Source organism: Schistocerca gregaria, chromosome 11, assembly GCF_023897955.1.
Source record: "Schistocerca gregaria isolate iqSchGreg1 chromosome 11, iqSchGreg1.2, whole genome shotgun sequence".
Taxonomy (NCBI): Eukaryota; Metazoa; Arthropoda; class Insecta; order Orthoptera; family Acrididae; genus Schistocerca; species Schistocerca gregaria.
Window position 1 is genome coordinate 62,091,532 of NC_064930.1, and position 17,981 is coordinate 62,109,512.

At 43.6% G+C, this 17,981-nt stretch overlaps 1 pseudogene; it reads left to right on the forward strand.

Annotated features, from left to right (window-relative positions):
• Positions 1 to 4,905: 4,905 nt before the first annotated feature.
• Positions 4,906 to 5,023, forward strand: LOC126295562 (5S ribosomal RNA; annotated as a pseudogene).
• Positions 5,024 to 17,981: the final 12,958 nt, after the last annotated feature.

The following is a 17,981-nucleotide window of genomic DNA, read 5'->3' on the forward strand; positions in this document are numbered from 1 at the left end:
CACACCGTTAGGCCGTCTTCCGCTCACGCCCCAACATCTTGCAGCCCGCCTCCAGTGGTGTCGCGACAGGCGTGAATGGAGGCACGAATGGAGACGTGTCGTCTTCAGCGATGAGAGTCGCTTCTGCCTTGGTGCCAATGATGGTAGTATGCGTGTTTGGCGCCGTGCAGGTGAGCGCCACAATCAGGACTGCATACGACCGAGGCACACAGGGCCAACACCCGGCATCATGGTGTGGGGAGCGATCTCCTACACTGGCCGTACACCTCTGGTGATCGTCGAGGGGACACTGAATAGTGCACGGTACATCCAAACCGTCATCGAACCCATCGTTCTACCATTCCTAGACCGGCAAGGGAACTTGCTGTTCCAACAGGACAATGCACGTCCGCATGTATCCCGTGCCACCCAACGTGCTCTAGAAGGTGTAAGTCAACTACCCTGGCCAGCAAGATCTCCGGATCTGTCCCCCATTGAGCATGTTTGGGACTGGATGAAGCGTCGTCTCACGCGGTCTGCACGTCCAGCACGAACGCTGGTCCAACTGAGGCGCCATCTGGAAATGGTATGGCAAGCCGTTCCACAGGACTAGTTTCAGCATCTCTACGATCGTCTCCATGGGAGAATAGCAGCCTGTATTGCTGCGAAAGGTGGATATACACTGTACTAGTGCCGACATTGTGCATGCTCTGTTGCCTGTGTCTATGTGCCTGTGGTTCTGTCCGTGTGATCATGTGATGTATCTGACCCCAGGAATGTGTCAATAAAGTTTCCCCTTCATGGGAGAATGAATTCACGGTGTTCTTATTTCAATTTCCAGGAGTGTATGTTACTATCTTGGACCGTGGCGTTACCCATGGTTAAACAGTTATTTATAAATAGATGTTAATGCCGAAACTCACTATTCACGGATATGCACAATCAGAAAAGCCATCCCTTGTTACATCTTTAAAAGTACATTACAGGTAAAGCTTATTTACAAAATCATCTACATACAGGTATACGAGGGGAATTCAAAAAGTAAAGGCACATTTGTGAAAAGCTGTACTTATTCTGATGAGAGAAAACTGAAACATGCGTTATTTTTCTACGTAACCTCCCTGGACTTCAATGCAGTTTTCCCGACGTTTTACGAGTTTTTTTTTATTTCATCAGACAATACGTTTATCGGTTGCATCTGTAACTATTTTGCACCACAGCAATGACGTCTTCATCGCTTTCAAATCTTCTTCACTGTACTGCTTCCGCTAAGGGTTCAAATCTGTGAAAATCGCTTGGAGCCAGGTCTGGACTGTATGGTGGATGTTCCAGCACCTCAAATCTCAACTCCTTTATTGCATTGGCTGTCCGTTTGGCAGAATGTGGGCGAGCGTTATCTTGCTGCAGGGTGACACCTCTTCACAGTTTTCCACGACGTTTGGATCTGATTGCAGGTTTCAGTTTCGTACGCAACACATCACATCCACCATACAATACAGACCTGGCTCTAAAGCCTCGTTTACGCTGGGGCGACGTCTTGCAACATTGTGGCATGCTACGGAAATGTGGCGTGCGTCGTCTTGTCATTTAATTCTAAATGTTTTGAAATGCTTAACTACTACATAACACTTTTTCAAAATTAATAAGCAAACATATTAATAGTACACTCCTGGAAATTGAAATAAGAACACCGTGAATTCATTGTCCCAGGAAGAGGAAACTATATTGACACATTCCTGGGGTCAGATACATCACATGATCACACTGACAGAACCACAGGCACATAGACACAGGCAACAGAGCATGAACAATGTCGGCACTAGTACAGTGTATATCCACCTTTCGCAGCAATGCAGACTGCTATTCTCCCATGGAGACGATCGTAGAGATGCTAGATGTAGTCCTGTGGAACGGCTTGCAATGCCATTTCCACCTGGCGCCTCAGTTGGACCAGCGATCGTGCTGGACGTGCAGACCGCGTGAGACGACGCTTCAGCCAGTCCCAAACATGCTCAATGGGGGACAGATCCGGAGATCTTGCTGGCCAGGGTAGTTGACTTACACCTTCTAGAGCACGTTGGGTGGCACGGGATACATGCGGACGTGCATTGTCCTGTTAGAACACCAAGTTCCCTTGCCGGTCTAGGAATGGTAGAACGATGGGTTCGATGACGGTTTGGATGTACCGTGCACTATTCAGTGTCCCCTCGACGATCACCAGAGGTGTACGGCCAGTGTAGGAGATCGCTCCCCACACCATGATGCCGGGTGTTGGCCCTGTGTGCCTCGGTCGTGTGCAGTCCTGATTGTGGCGCTCACCTGCACGGCGCCAAACACGCATACGACCATCATTGGCACCAAGGCAGAAGCGACTCTCATCGCTGAAGACGACACGTCTCCATTCGTCCCTCCATTCACGCCTGTCGCGACACCACTGGAGGCGGGCTGCACGATGTTGGGGCGTGAGCGGAAGACGGCCTAACGGTGTGCGGGACCGTAGCCCAGCTTCATGGAGACGGTTGAGAATGGTCCTCGCCGATACCCCAGGAGCAACAGTGTCCCTAATTTGCTGGGATGTGGCGGTGCGGTCCCCTACGGCACTGCGTAGGATCCTACGGTCTTGGCGTGCATCTGTGCGTCGCTGCGGTCCGGTCCCAGGTCTACGGGCATGTGCACCCTCCGCCGACCACTGGCGACAACATCGATGTACTGTGGAGACCTAACGCCCCACGTGTTGAGCAATTCGGCGGTACGTCCACCCGGCCTCCCGCATGCCCACTATACGCCCTCGCTCAAAGTCCGTCAACTGCACATACGGTTCACGTCCACGCTGTCGCGGCATGCTACCAGTGTTAAAGACTGCGATGGAGCTCCGTATGCCACGGCAAACTGGCTGACACTGACGGCGGCGGTGCACAAATGCTGCGCAGCTAGCGCCATTCGACGGCCAACACCGCGGTTCCTGGTGTGTCCGCTGTGCCGTGCGTGTGATCATTGCTTGTACAGCCTTCTCCCAGTGTCCGGAGCAAGTATGGTGGGTCTGACACACCGGTGTCAATGTGTTCTTTTTTCCATTTCCAGGAGTGTATTAACAGTAAACTTTCAGTGTTCGGCTCCACAAATTTAAATTATATGTAAAGTTTTCCTCGAGTGCGTGGGAAATAAACATCCCAGGTTGCGATGCATAAACTAAAACCAGAGCAGGGAATGGTGTGACGCAGAGGGGGGGGGGGGGGGGGGGGGGAATCCACCCCCCCCCATCCCCCCTGCAAATCGCACACTGGTGGAATACACGCTACAGGACGTCTGTCTCGGAGCTGAAGTAACCGATATGTACAGTGGCTACATTCCTGCCAAGTCTTTCTGCAGTATGGCAGAAGGAACATCCAGCTTCTCATAGCCCTACTACACGGCCCCGTTCAAGCTCAGTGAGGTGTTGAAAATGGCTTCTTTGTCCCCTTTAAGGCATTCTTGACTAACATCAACTCACCACATGCAATATCAAACGTAATTGACTCTCACAATGGTTGCAGCATGTATTTAAAACGAACCAGATTTGCATCCTTATAGCTACTAGAGCATAATGTGACTGACGAAATTTGGATAGAAATCACTTTTCAGATGGAGAAACACGGGCCCACCTCGCACAAATCCTTCTTGTTGTTGCTTTTTTTTTGCGTCAGTGTTTCTGTAGAAGCAATAAAGAAAACAAAAGAAAAGTTCGGAGTAGGTCTTAAAATCCATGGAGAAGAAATAAAAACTTCAAGGTTCGCCGATGACATTGTAATTGTGTCAGAGACAGCAAAGGTCTTGGAAGAGCAGTTGAACGGAATGGACAGTCTCTTGAAAGGAGGGTATAAGATGAACATCAACAAAAGCAAACCGAGGATAATGGAATGTAGTCGAATTAAGTCTGGTGATGCTGAGGGAATTAGATTAGGAAATGAGACACTTAAAGTAGTAAAGGAGTTTTGCTATTTGGGGAGCAAAATAACTGATGATGGTCGAAGTAGAGAGGATATAACATGTAGACTGGCAATGGCAAGGAAAGCGTTTCTGAAGAAGAAAAATTTGTTAACATCGAGTATAGATTTAAATGTCTGGAAGTCGTTTCTGAAAGTATTTGTATGGAGTGTGGCCATATATGGAAGTGAAACATGGACGATAACTACTTTAGACAAGAAGAGAATAGAAGCTTTACAAACTTGATACTACAGAAGAATGCTGAAGATTAGATGGGTAGATCACATAACTAATGAGGAAGTATTGAATAGAATTGGGGAGAAGAGGAGCTTGTGGCACAACTTGACCAGAAGAAGGGATCGTTTGGTAGGACATGTTCTGAGACATCGAGGGATCACCAATTTAGTATTGGAGGGCAGCGTGGAGGGTAAAAATCGTAGAGGGAGACCAAGAGATGAATACACTAAGCAGATTCAGAGGGATGTAGGCTGCAGTATGTACTGGGAGATAAAGAAGTTTGCACAGGATAGAGTAGCATGGAGAGCTGCATCCAACCAGTCTCAGGACTGAAGACCACAACAACGTCTGTAGAAGACTGAAACGGCCGATATGTCAAGTCCCTCCAATAACTAAGCGTCCTCAGTATTTGAAGCAGCATTTTAAAACCATCAAACACGAGCTTCAACTAAAACGATGAAATCCACTTTGGCTTCTCTCACTTCTCAGAGAGTCGATAGACATCCCAAATCGTAACTAGGCATCTACACGTCCATGGGCAACGATAAAAGCAGCCCTAAGGGCACCTCAGTGTGACGTCAACAGTGTATTTTACTGTCGACCGACACAAACACCTGAAACTCGTGGCCCGTATTGCACTGTAAAAAGTCATTGTCAAAGATTTCGTCGTACTTCTTTGGCGGAACTATTACACGATCGTAAAATTTCTCGCTATAGCTGTTTCGGGACAACGGCCTTGCCATAGTGGATACACCGGTTCCCGTCAGATCACCGAAGTTAATCGCTGTCGGGCGTGGCCGGCACTTGGATGGGTGACCATCTGGGCCGACATGCGCTGTTGGCATTTTTCGGGGTGCTCTCAGCCTCGTGATGCCAATTGAGGAGCTACTCGACCGAACAGTAGCGGCTCAGGTCACAGAGAGCGGTGTGCTGACCACACGCCCCTCCTGAACGCATAGGATGACACGGCGGTCGGATGGTCCCGGTGGAGAAGGAGTGCTATAGCTGTTTCGGAATGGAAGTCGAACTGTTAATCAGCTGTAACATAGCAGATGTTGGGTGCGAGTGCGTTATTGAAAAGAAAGAAAAATGGATACGATTATGAGTGAAACCATCCATTACGAGAATTTGGATAGTGAGCTACAGTACGAGGACATAAAGAACAAAGAAAATTATTTGAGAATAGGCGGACAAACAATTCATTTTGCTCTCATGAAACTGATCCCTCTTATTTGCATATACCATACTCATTTAGGAAATGCCATTTCTTTATTTCATTCATCACAACCGATGTTTTTGGATAGCGTGCACCTGTATCATTAACGATTTAAATAATGAAACACTGCACTATGCATTATTTTTTCAGGTTTACTATAGCGTCTTTTGGTTCTCATTATCAAGAGAAAATATTCACGTAATTATTTTACGTGGTATTTGTATGTGTGTTGTTCTGCTCTCCTGCGTTGCAGTTGTATTTCTATGGATTACTGTTGTCTGACAGACTTCTTTCGTCCCTTTTTTCGAAACATCGCGTAGGATACCTATGTAAATATTGTGCCTGATCATGAGAATAAATTCCCGCAAAGAATCGTGCAAATCATGAAAGAATACGTAACTGACGCAGTATTACATTATTTAAATGATTAAAGCTATTTTTGCTAAAGATCCTCTCGTGGATAGGTTAACATTTTTAGCAACAGGCGTAATCTATTCTATGCAATACTCGAATCCCTCAGGACCGATATTACGTGTTATTCTAGAAACATTTTAACCAACATATAAATCACCCAAGAAGGAATTTATGAAGGTTAAGTAGGTTGGAGTACAAATAAATACATTTATTTTACTATGTACACTTTGAACACACTTGGCTTTTCACACCTCCATCTCCTTCCACGTCCTTTCTTTTCATACGTAAGCGTGGCGTCAACCACAATGCAGCAACTTTGAATGTAGCTGATTGCAGCAGCTATTTCTCTGTAAGATTTCATTACGGTTTTTGTAGTCAACGTTGTTTGTCTCATGAAGGATTCTGTATTCTTCGTACTTTGCAATGATGACTGTGGTCGTATACTTCGTTTAACGTAAGAATAAACCTGATGTAAACAAAACACAAACGCGATGGTTGGCCAGCAGTCGTAACTCTCGTACGCTGGTGTTGTTCCGATCTTGGAAGTAGGTCCAAGTTATGTATAAGGTATTTTATTAGTATGTCACTGTAAATGAAACGTCAAGACATTCTGATGTATTAAGAGACATAAAAGTTGTTGCTAATTATACTTTACCTATATAATTTTTATTTAAAAAATCGTGTACAGTCACAGTCTCTGTAAGGGCTACTTCGGATTGTCTCGCTGTCCACACGTACCGTGAAAATGAATGACACTGCTTTCTGTTTCGTAGTGAAACACGCGAGCGAAACACCATTAATGGATAGAAACAAGTTGTTCTTAATATTTTTCACAAGATTACAGAGGAAAACTAGCTATGATGTTCATCAAGAAATACTATGTACTAAATAAAACACACAATACTTTTATTATATACGTGGCTTAATCGGTAGACTCCTTGATTGGACTCTGGGTATACTGGTGAGCGGCAGATCGAAACATATACGTCTTTTGGTTTCTAATTACATATCGCACGCAAAGTTCTCGTATTCGTTGCAAATGCACATTCCTAATTATCGTATTTTATAAAAGATTTTTAAAGTTGAGAAAACATTACACAATTAAATTTTTTGGAGAAAAATGAAAAATCAAATACTGTTTGAATACGCCCACTGTTTTCTGGGACAGATGTGGTCTCACACGAGCCAGAGTGAGAAGCATCGTAGAAACACGGAAAACAATTTTCATGGCACCGAGCACTCTGTACAAACCGGCATTTTTATTGTTCTCGCCTTAACACTGCTGTCTGAACTCAATAGAACTGATGTGCAGCCAGGTTAAGCGATTTGTCGCGATGGACTTTTTTGCGTGTTGGGGATTCTGTTGTGATCGCCTCGTAATCAACGTAGCAGTACTGAAACGTATTCCCCGGAGCCTCATATGGAAGGAGTTCAAAGATCACCAGACGACTGACGGTAATACCTTCAGTGGCTTCAGTATTTAACTGCATAGTGAAATCCTGGCAGTGCACTTTTACGCCACATATAGCTTGTTGTTGTTGTGGTCTTCAGTCCTGAGACTGGTTTGATGCAGCTCTCCATGCTACTCTATCCTGTGCAAGCTTCTTCATCTCCCAGTACCTACTGCAATATACATCCTGAATCTGCTTAGTGTACTCATCTCTCGGTCTCCCTCTACGATTTTTACCCTCCACGCTGCCCTCCAATGCTAAATTTGTGATCCCTTGATGCCTCAGAACATGTCCTACCAACCGATCCCTTCTTCTAGTCAAGTTGTGCCACAAACTTCTCTTCTACCCAATCCTATTCAATACCTCCTCATTAGTTACGTGATCTATCCATCTTATCTTCAGTATTCTTCTGTAGCACCACATTTCGAAAGCTTCTATTCTCTTCTTGTCCAAACTAGTTATCGTCCATGTTTCACTTCCATACATGGCTACACTCCAAACAAATATTTTCAGAAATGACTTCCTGATACTTAAATCTATATTCGATGTTAACAAATTTCTCTTCTTCAGAAACGCTTTCCTTGCCATTGCCAGTCTACATTTTATATCCTCTCTACTTCGACCATCATCAGTTATTTTACTTCCTAAATAGCAAAACTCCTTTACTACTTTAAGTGTCTCATTTCCTAATCTAATTCCCTCAGCATCACCCGATTTAATTGGACTACATTCCATTATCCTCGTTTTGCTTTTGTTGATGTTCATCTTATATCCTCCTTTCAAGACACTGTCCATTCCGTTCAACTGCTCTTCCAAGTCCTTTGCCGTCTCTGACAGAATTACAATGTCATCGGCGAACCTCAAAGTTTTTACTTCGTGTCCATGAATTTTAATACCTACTCCAAATTTTTCTTTTGTTTCCTTTACTGCTTGCTCAATATACAGATTGAATAACATCGGGGAGAGGCTACAACCCTGTCTCACACCTTTCCCAGCCACTGCTTCCCTTTCATGCCCCTCGACTCTTATGACTGCCATCTGGTTTCTGTACAAATTGTAAATAGCCTTTCGCTCCCTGTATTTTACCCCTGCCACCTTTAGAATTTGAAAAAGAGTATTCCAGTCAACATTGTCAAAAGCTTTCTCTAAGTCTACAAATGCTAGAAACGTAGGTTTGCCTTTCCTTAATCTTTCTTCCAAGATAAGTCGTAAGGTCAGTATTGCCTCACGTGTTCCAACATTTCGACGGAATCCAAACTGATCCTCCCCGAGGTCCGCATCTACCAGTTTTTCCATTCGTCTGTAAAGAATTCGCGTTAGTATTTTGCAGCTGTGACTTATTAAACTGACAGTTCGGCAATTTTCACATCTGTCAGCACCTGCTTTCTTTGGGATTGGAATTATTATATTCTTCTTGAAGTCTGAGGGTATTTCGCCTGTCTCATACATCTTGCTCACCAGCTGGTAGAGTTTTGTCCTGACTGGCTCTCCCAAGGCCGTCAGTAGTTCTAATGGAATGTTGTCTACTCCGGGGGCCTTGTTCCGACTCAGGTCTTTCAGTGCTCTGTCAAACTCTTCACGCAGTATCGTATCACCCATTTCGTCTTCATCTACATCCTCTTCCATTTCCATAATATTGTCCTCATGTACATCACCCTTGTATAAACCTTCTATATACTTCTTCCACCTTTCTGCCTTCCCTTCTTTGCTTAGAACTGGGTTGCCATCTGAGCTCTTGATATTCATACACGTGGTTCTCTTCTCTCCAAAGGTCTCTTTAATTTTCCTGTAGGCAGTATCTATCTTACCCCTAGTGAGATAAGCCTCTACATCCTTACATTTGTCCTCTAGCCATCCCTGTTTAGCCATTTTGCACTTCCTGTCGATCTCATTTTTGAGACGTTTGTATTCCTTTTTGCCTGCTTCATTTACTGCATTTTTATATTTTCTCCTTTCATCAATTAAATTCAATATTTATTCTGTTACCCAAGGATTTCTAGCAGCCCTCGTCTTTGTACCTACTTTATCCTCTGCTGCCTTCACTACTTTATCCCTCAGAGCTACCCATTCTTCTTCTACTGTATTTCTTTCCCCTATTCCTGTCAATTGTTCCCTTATGCTCTCCCTGAAACTCTGTACCACCTCTGGTTCTTTCACTTTATCCAGGTCCCATCTCCTTAATTTCCCACATTTTTGCAATTTCTTCAGTTTTAATCTACAGGTCATAACCAATAGATTGTGGTCAGAGTCCACATCTGCCCCTGGAAATGTCTTACAACTTAAAACCTTGTTCCTAAATCTCTGTCTTACCATTATATAATCTATCTGATACCTTTTAGTATCTCCAGGGTTCTTCGACGTATACAACCTTCTTTCATGATTCTTAAACCAAGTGTTACCTATGACTAAGTTGTGCTCTGTACAAAATTCTACTAGGCGGCTTCCTCTTTCATTACTTAGCCCCAATCCATATTCACCTACTGTGTTTCCTTCTCTCCCTTTTCCTACACTCGAATTCCAGTCACCCATTACTATTAAATTTTCGTCTCCCTTCACTATCTGAATAATTTCTTTTATTTCATCATACATTTCTTCAATTTCTTCGTCATCTGCAGAGCTAGTTGGCATATAAACTTGTACTACTGTAGTAGGTGTGGGCTTCGTATCTATCTTGGCCACAATAATGCGTTCACTATGCTGTTTGTAGTAGCTTACCCGCATTCCTATTTTCCTATTCATTATTAAACCTACTCCTGCATAACCCCTATTTGATTTTGTGTTTATAACCCTATAGTCACCTGACCAGAAGTCTTGTTCCTCCTGCCACCGAACTTCACTAATTCCCACTATATCTAACTTTATCCTATCCATCTCCCTTTTTAAATTTTCTAACCTACCTGCCCGATTAAGGGATCTGACATTCCACGCTCCGATCCGTAGAACGCCAGTTTTCTTTCTCTTGATAACGACATCCTCCTGAGTAGTCCCCGCCCGGAGATCCGAATGGGGGACTATTTTACCTCCGGAGTATTTTACCCAAGAGGATGCCATCATCATTTAATCATACAGTAAAGCTGCATGTCCTCGGGAAAAATTACGGCTGTAGTTTCCCCTTGCTTTCAGCCGTTCGCAGTACCAGCACAGCAACGCCGTTTTGGTTAATGTTGCAAGGCCAGATCAGTCAATCATCCAGACTGTTGCCCCTGCAACTACTGAAAAGGCTGCTGCCCCTCTTCAGGAACCACACGTTTGTCTGGCCTCTCAACAGATACCCCTCCGTTGTGGTTGCACCTACGGTACGGCCATCTGTATCGCTGAGGCACGCAAGCCTCCCCACCAACGGCAAGGTCCATGATTCATGGGGGGGATAGCTTATGCAGAAAAATTATCCTCGATAAAGTCATGAATTTTTATCATTCTTGTTTTTATTTGCAATACTATTTTAGCTACATAATATGTTCCCAATCAGATCGCCTGAGTTTTGCCATTACTTCGCTCTGCTTAAAAACTGACTGACATTCAAACTCCGCTCGCCTCTCTTTACGTCTCTACTGCAGCTGTTCGCTTCACTGCAGGTTAGATGCGCCAGGTGTCTATCGAAGTTAAATGCGCCGTTGAAGCCGCTGTCCTGTATTATCGCTGAGTTGATGCACGCGTTAACGCACAACATATATCTTATCCTCATTACCGTACTTGACTGTACTCTAGACAGCTCGGCTTTCGCTCTCCGTGGAACGAAATCCAATGAGGTTCCAGCAAACGCGGGAGAATACATAGTGTAGGTTTATTTTTATGATGGACGGAGCATAGCGACGCACCAAACTCCGCCAGTTTATAACTTAAAATATAGCAATAAAGCAAGCGAGGTGACATATAAACAATTACCTTTGCTAAAAGTTTCCCTCCTGCACCGTCAATTTGACGAAAGGTCTTTGATAAGTATGTAACGTTACCTATGAACATTACATTGCCGATATCACACAGACGTGCGCTAAGGCCTGTATTTCTCGTCGTCCACGTTGCACGGCCTCTTAGCAAAACACGTATTATATGTGGTAAAAAAAAAAGGAGAAAAGAATAATTGAACTGGATGATCGTAATTGCGTGGACAACGATTCTGTGAACTTTATGTAGTAAAGTGAAACCATTGTGTTCTGTTCTTGTATAGAATTATGTACCGATTTTTTTAAAAAAAGATAATAGCCGTGTCGGCGAGTACTCAAACCGCCACAGACGATACTTATTAAATATCAAACAAAGATGAGAATATGTGACAAGTATAGATAGTAGTGACCGAACATTAATTTCTCTGTCGTCTTCTTGGAGTTACGTGAGTAGGAAGAGCCTGTGACGTTATATTGTACTCTTGCGTTGCATTTTTTCGTCAAGATTGAGAGACGTACGTCATTACGTACTCATTGTAAAGGTGTGTATTAATTTAATCTGTTTAAATGTTCTGAATAGAGTTACTTGGTGAAAACTTGTATTATGATTTGTAATAGGCTTGCCTGGTGTTTTATCCCATCCTTTTAAGACGTTTTCAGTTATTTAAATATTATTAGTGGTTCAGAGCTGCGCTATAAACGAACGAGCCGCTGCCGCGGCACATTCAAACTGCATTAAATGAAACCAGTCATACCGCAAAGAAGCGGGCAGGTAATAGTGAACTAAAATTATTTATTTCAGCTTTCGGAATTCCAGGGCAGAATAGCAGATTTTATGATTTGTTTTACAGGTGGACGCGGGCTGCTGATAATATATTATTAACAGTGCAAAAAGATAATTTACCTTCACAACATAAAAAGAAATCTTGCGCGTAGTTCTGGTCTGGCAAAAATTGTAGTAAAAACATTTTTCTATGAAAATAGTCTCATGTTCTCGTGTTAGTAGTGGTACTTATTGGTGTTTTACTGTTAACAAAAACCCACTGCAAAATTTTGACGTTGAACAATCATCGCGTACTGTAACATCAGTACTGACAACTTTTTCAATAACTGTAAAGTAAGGAAGATGTTTTGAAATGTATGGCGAGTTGCCGTAACGAAAAAACGTTCCTTTAATAGAAAGCCAGATCCAGAATAATAAGAACATAATATATTTTGTTTTGTTGAAAATTAATGATCCAAAGTACGTCACAGCACAGCATCACTAAAAGGTATTTCGGGGCTCTTTTCGTAGCATCACATTTTATCTCATATATTAGTCGTTGCGCGAGCAATAATAAAATAAAGCAAAGAGAGCCAGCGAACACGTCATACTGACGTCACGCAGGATTACCAGCGCAGTGAGCCTAATGTCGTCCGACAGCAACCGCTGACGTACGCCAGGTCGGGTACTTCTTGGACAGCCATGGATGTAAACGCTGAGAGCTGGTCGACTGTGGCTGCTGTGCAGAGACTGTTTACACTGCGGTGAAGGGCGAGGGCGTAGTACGCTGAACGTAAGCGAAGACTCGAGGGAGAACGGGAGCGGGGTGGGTTTGGCGGCAGACACACACACACACACACAGAGAGAGAGAGAGAGAGAGAGAGAGAGAGAGAGAGAGAGAGAGAGAGCAAGATGGGAGTCGTTAAGGCGATCAATGAAAACGCGAGCCCAGTGCAGCGCGGGTAAAGGCTGAATATTGTACTACACTGAGTAAGGCCGGCCGCCGTAGCGAAGGCTCCCTGACAGAGAGGAAAAGGAAACCAAAAAAAATGATGCCAAGGACAGGCGGAAGACAAGAGAAGGGTCAAATGGGCCGCGCGAGCGGATGAGGCAGCGTCGCGCAGAAGACGGAAAGAGAGAGAGAGAGAGAGAGAGAGAGAAAGCAAGCAAGAAAGAAAAGACTCTGCGCATGCGCAATGGGCGCTGCACTTCAACTGTCGACGCGAACCTTGGCGGGGAGGAGGGAACAGTTGTACGAGGCAGGGCGTCATAGCGGCGGAAAAAACGGGCCGCACGGAAATTTACGGCTTTGGATAAGGAAATGATGGGGTGGGGGGAGGGGGGAATGCAGGATGGGGGGATGGGAGGGGGAATAAAGCAGCCCCACATTGCCGAATATTCGTAGCAGGACGAGATCAGCGGAGAGAGCAAGATGCTATGGGGAGCAGAACCGTTTGTGCCCACATGTACATCGATACTCTGCAAACGACTGTGAAGTACATGGCTGCGGGTACTTCCACTTGTACCAGCGATTAGGGCTTCCCGCCGTTCCATTCACCGTGGGAAGAGTGACCGCTTAAACGCCTATGTACTCGGAATCTAATCTAGCCCTCGCAATTCATATGAGAGTATCGGAAATTTAATATATTCCTAGAGTCATCATCATATAATACATATATCATCCCAACATACCTTTTTCTCAACACGTTTATTGCACAGGGATGAATGTGAAACATCCCCTTAGAAAAATTGATGATTTACTGTGCCGGTAAACCTCTTACGTTATCTGATTTTCAAACAGCTGAGCTGAACTGAACGTACTCAGAGATTTCGTTCTTTACTTATTCTGATCAACACTAAAACTGACATACAATATGTTTAGCGCAACGCAATCTGACTTTCAATAATCCCTACAAAAGAATGGCCCTGACTAACAATAACCTATACCTTTCATGAATCACTTACCTCACAAAAATCTTGGTTACTCGAACTACTGCAATACAGCGAGCGCCACTACTGCCAGCTAAACAAAAGATTCAAACTACTCAAGACACTAACTACTCATAGGCATAGTTAGCAAATGAAAGATTTTAATAGAGAACAAACTATGTATTTACCTCAATAGCGTTCAAAAGTTCATGACATCCTGTCTTACAAATTTGCTGTCTCTGATCGACACGCCTTCAGATCGTCCGCTCTCAAAACTCCGCCATCTCTCTCACCACATCCATCCCTGCCGGCGGCTCACCTTCAACTGTACATCGCTACGCGCCTTTCACATCCAACTGCCCAACACTACAATAGCGAATATTCCAACAATGGAAACCAGCCACAGACTGCACACAGCTCAGTCAGTGATTTTCATATAGAGCGCTACAGCCTACTTACAAATGAGGTATTGGTAAGAAGGGATTTTTAACTGGCATCTGACACTGCATACCCATTTAGCGTCAAAACTTAATATAGCATATGACAAAAGTACTTTCTAAAGATCTTTGACCAACTCCTCAATATTTTGTACAATTGTAAAACTTCTCATCTTCTCCTCAGTACTGCTCACCTTACGCTTATTATTAGTACATTTGCTTCTAAAAGTCCTGTGGCATATACTAGGATTCATGACATGCTCTACAACATGAGACGTGGCCATTATTTAAGTAATGACAAATGTGATGTTGTGGCTTACACTGTTTTAACTCTGTAAGTATTCATGTGCATTTTGCACTTCCTTGGAAAAGAATTTGTAACATTTCCTGTTGTGTTGTTGTTGTGGTCTTAAGTCCTGAGACTGGTTTGATGCAGCTCTCCATGCTACTCTATCTTGTGCAAGCTTCTTCATCTCCCAGTACCTTCTGCAACCTACATCCTTCTGAATCTGCTTAGTGTCTTCATCTCTTGGTCTCCCTCTATGATTTTTACCCTCCACGCTGCCCTCCAATACTAAATTGGTGATCCCTTGATGACTCAGAACATGTCCTACCAACCGGTCCCTTCTTCTGGACAAGTTGTGACACAAACTTCTCGTCTCCCCAATGCTGTTCAATACTTACTCATTAGTTATGTGATCCACCCATCTAATCTTCAGCATTCTTCTGTAGCACCACATTTCGAAAGCTTCTATTCTCTTGCCCTCCTTTCAAGACACTATCCATTCCGTTCAACTGCTTTTCCACGTCCTTTGCTGTCTCTGACAGAATTATGATGTCATCGGCGAACCTCAACATTTTGATTTCTTCTCCATGGATATTAATACCTACTCCAAATTTTTCTTTTGTTTCCTTCACTGTTTGCTCAATATACAGATTGAATAACATCGGGGAGAGACTACAACCCTGTCTCAATCCCTTCCCAACCACTGCTTCCCTTTCATGTCCCTCGATTCTTATAAATGCCATCTGGTTTCTGTACAAATTGTAAAAAGCCTTACGCTCCCTGTATTTTACCCCTGCCACCTTTAGAGTTTGAAAGAGAGTATTCCAGTCAACATTGTCAAACGCTTTCTCTAAGTCTACAAATGCCAGAAACGTAGAGTTGCCTTTTCTTAATCTTTCATCTAAGATAAGTCGTAGGGTCAGTATTGCCTCACTTGTTCCAACATTTCTACGGCTTCTACTACTTTTTCCATTCGTCTGAAAAGAATTCGAATTAGTATTTTGCAGCTGTGACTAATTAAACTGGTAGTTCGGTAATTTTCACATCTGTCAACACCTGCTTTCTTTGGGATTGGAATTATTATATTCTTCTTGAAGTCTGAGGGTATTTCAAATGTCTCATACATCTTGCTCACCAGATGGTACAGTTTTGTCAGGACTGGCTCTCCCAAGGCCGTTAGTAGTTCCAATGGAATGTTGTGTCTACTCCGGGGGCATTTCCTGTATACTACAGGTAATTCTTTTTTTTTTTTGTGCTTTGGATAGAATATGCGAAAATGGCCTGTGGCTGAAACCGGTCGGTATATTGGTTTAAAATATAAGCAACTGTTGGTCAAAAATGCATTTAATACATTACTTGATAGCTGTTGATAGTCACCTTCCAAAAGTGTAGTAGTAGAAAAAATAGTAGGTGAGTATGGACTGGGGAGTTCACATAGCAGAGCTAAGATGACAATTTCCGTGAAAACTGTTTTCCATGTTTCTATGACACTTATCACTCTAGCTCGTGTGAGACCACTTGTGTCCTATAAAACAGTGGGCATATTCAAACAAACAGTGTTTGATTTTTCATGAGGCTGTCTGGTTGAATTTTGCGTAAACTTAACACTTGGATTAAGAATTGTGCAAGACAGCTGTATTTGTGGAAGAGACCAGGAGACACCAGAAGGTTTCAGACTGATTATACAATGGTGAGGCAGACATTTTGAAACCAAATTTTAATTTGTAAGACATTTCTGGGGGCAGGTGTGAGATCTGGACACAGTTTATTGGCCATGGACTGTAGATTAAAACTAAATAAATTGCAAAAAAGGTAGGAAATTAAGGAAATGATAGCTGGATAAGTCGAGAGAACCAGAAGAGAGTTTCAGGAAGAGCATCAGATCAACGATTTACAAGAACAGGAGAAATGAAAGCAGGAGACAAACGCATAGCTTTGAGAAATGAAGTAGTAAAGGCAGCAAAGGATCAAATAGGTACAAAGACAAGTCCTAGCAGAAATCATTGGATAATACAGGAATTATTGAATTTAACTGAAGAAAGGAAAAAAATGTAAAACTGCAGTTAATGAAGCATGCAAATAGAACACAAACTCCAAATAAATGAAGTTGACAGGAGGTGCAAAATAGCTAGACATGATTGGCTAGAGGACCAATGTGATGTGTTTAGAAACGTTTTACATTAGGGGAAAAAATGGGTGTGGCCTACGGAAAAATCAAATAGGCATTTGCAGAACAGGGAACCAGCTGTATGAATACCAAGACTTCAGATGGAAAAGTCCTAAGCAAGGAAAGCTGAAAGATGGACTAAGTATAGGCGTGGTACACCGGTCAGATAACCAGTCCACCATGATGCCACTCAAAAATTCGCTCACAGGCGTTGTAACTCTGTCAGTTCATACCACACAATAAGTGTGTCGGCCAACACAGTGGACAACGTTTAATCGCTACGACTCAATATAGATTCGGAATCTGATTCTCTCCCAGTGAAGTACTGAGGAGAGACTTGCTCCTCGCTCTTTGAGCACACGTACGAGCGCTCACCCTCTCGTTACGTGTGCTCGCTCTTAGAGCGACAACAGAACGGCCCCTCTCCACACCAGACGGTCTCTTCCATTACTCCTTCAGCTCAAGGCGCCAGGAATATCGTCTGCCAATCAGCATTGCTCTTCTAAAACGGGAGAATTACGTTTCGTTTAAGGCGACCAATCCGGAAATCTGTAGCATCGGCGTTTGGCGTTTGCTGTCTCCCTGTGAAAACCTCAGACACTGTGTGGTATGTTTGTAAAGAATGCGTAGGCTGGGCGCTCCCACACAATTTGCTTTTAAGCCGAACACGGGGTCGTTCTCCCTTTCACTTGGGCAAACGCTGCCTGCTCTACGGGTGGTCGCCACCCGACGTAGATAGGTTGACTCGTCCTCTGAAGGTACCGGCCTCCTGGCGTGTGGTTTGCCTCTCCCGAACTAAAAGCTTTTGTGACCGTGGTGTCTCGAATGTGTGTGTGTACGCCAGCGTCGAGTGTTTCAGTCTCAGTGCACACTTGTTATTTGCATATCATCTACATGAATTCGTACAACATTGACTTTATCTTATCGAGTTTGGGTTCGAATGAAGCGTCTTGATGTGAGGGAGATGTGAGTATGATTGTGAGGGAGAAATACGTAAGCAATGAAGGTCAGGAGACCACAACGTATTACAAGACATTCAAACAGCCACTCTTCCCACACTTCATACATGAATGGAACAGGGAGAAACCCTTATAACTGGCACAATGGGACATAGCCATGCACCTCACTATGGTTTCCAGAGTATACATGTGGATGTAGAAGTAGATTCTAACAGGTTATCTCCGAGTCGAGAGCTCAAGTCTAAACATAATTATGAGGCTACTTTTTAAGCTCCAACCTGTCATGAAATTAAAAT